Source organism: Limulus polyphemus, unplaced genomic scaffold (genome assembly GCF_000517525.1).
Source record: "Limulus polyphemus unplaced genomic scaffold, Limulus_polyphemus-2.1.2 Scaffold4161, whole genome shotgun sequence".
NCBI lineage: Eukaryota > Metazoa > Arthropoda > Merostomata > Xiphosura > Limulidae > Limulus > Limulus polyphemus.
In genome coordinates, this window is record NW_013669771.1 from 93,409 (window position 1) to 95,179 (window position 1,771).

Consider the following 1,771-nt stretch of genomic DNA (forward strand, 5'->3'; position numbering starts at 1 on the left):
GATCGCTCTTCGAAGTTGGTTTTTTTGGTTGTTTCTTGGAATAAGATATGTTTATCGTCGTTAAGTGTGACTGTGAACAACACAAATGGCTGAGATATGTTTATCGTCGTTAAGTGTGACTGCGAACAACACAAATGGTTGAGATATGTTTATCGTCGTTAAGTGTGACTGTGAACAACACAAATGGCGATAAGATGTGTTTATCGTCTTTAAGTGTGACTGTGAGCAACACAAATGGCGATAAGATATGTTTATCGTCGTTAAGTGTGACTGTGAAAAACACAAATGGCTGAGATATGTTTATCGTCGTTAAGTGTGACTGTGAACAACACAAAGGGCTGAGATATGTTTATCGTCGTTAAGTGTGACTGTGAACAATACAAATGGTTGAGATATGTTTATCGTTGTTAAGTGTGATTGTGAACAATACAAATGGCTCTCAGATATGTTTATCGTCGTTAAGTGTGACTGTGAACAACACAAATGGCAATAAGATATGTCTACAAACACGAAATGTCAAAGCTAAGTACTAAAAATGTGTTTTTTCCTGGAATTTGTAATACTTTAGATATTCGCCTACTAACGCTTTCTTTGGAGAGAACTAAAGGCTGAAATCTTGACATAGAATTTAAATTAATTTTCGCTGAAAAGTTTTGTTTTTAGTTAGTTTCAATTTTTGCCCGTTGTTTGTCTGAAGTTAAGCACAAAGCTACACAAAGAGCTATCCGTGCTCTGCCTACGACGGGTATCGAAACCCGGTTTCTAGTGTTATAAGTCCGCAGATATGCCGCTGTGCCACTTGGGGACATTTTTTCACGTTGACGACAGCAATTACGAAGAGAAACGCTAAGTACTCTACTTAAAACTTAATAAGCAATTCAATCCTCATTTCAATCACAAATGGCTTGATAAATCAAGTTTTTTTATGTGTCATTAAGCAAAATGCTGTGACTACCACAGTGATCGAACCCCACATTTTTGTGTTATACACCCTCAAAGTGAGAGGCAATTTTGTAGTTCCGACGCTGCTCGCCCCCCAGTGGCACAGCGGTATGTCTGCGGACTTACAGCGCTAGAATCCGGGTTTCGATACCCGTGGTGGGCAGAGAACAGATAGCCCATTGTGAAGCTTTGTGCTTAATTAAAAACAAAAACAAACAAACCGACACTGCTCACTCACCGCCAATAAAAGTACAGCGGACGTCTGTATAGTCTGTTTTTATTCACTTTCCGGATTTCAGAAAACAACAAGCCTAACTTCTTTCTTATACAGTTTTAAGGTTCTCTTCACTTTCTCAATCGTATTTTGAACTTCATCTTTGCCTCAGCTAAGCCTAACTTTCTCCCTTTTTATATTTATTGTTTTCTTCTTAGTAACATATTAGTAATTATATTTTCCACGAGTCCTATTCTTTATTTCACTCTTACTTATGAAACTTATTAAACAGTCCAATGATAAACTTCGTCATGTAGTAATTTTTGGGTGTTTAGAGTGTCAAGTAATATTTAGCCGTTTCGTCGGTTTTTATCCAGAGGACGAAACCAACGATATGATGCCACTGGTTCCCCTGGTGAAGTTATTTGAAAGTGTCCGGCAAGCTACAATAGTCGGCCACTCGGGGAAAGATCAAGAGCTTTTAAAGTTAAGAGCCAAAACAGATACAGACACGGTAAGTCATGTGTAGTTGAATTAAGTAGTTTTCGTTTTAGTGTATAGTTGAATTAAGTAGTTTTCGTTTTAGTGTATAGTTGAAGTAAGTAGTTTTCGTTT

General features: G+C 37.5%; 1 long non-coding RNA gene across 1 annotated transcript in view; it reads left to right on the forward strand.

The window, feature by feature from the left end:
- Window positions 1–1,771, forward strand: part of LOC111088634 — a 42,607-nt gene that overhangs the window by 36,747 nt on the left and 4,089 nt on the right. The window contains exon 2 of the long non-coding RNA XR_002613099.1: window positions 1,534–1,670. This is a non-coding gene — a long non-coding RNA (uncharacterized LOC111088634). The remainder of the gene's footprint in view (window positions 1–1,533; window positions 1,671–1,771) is intronic.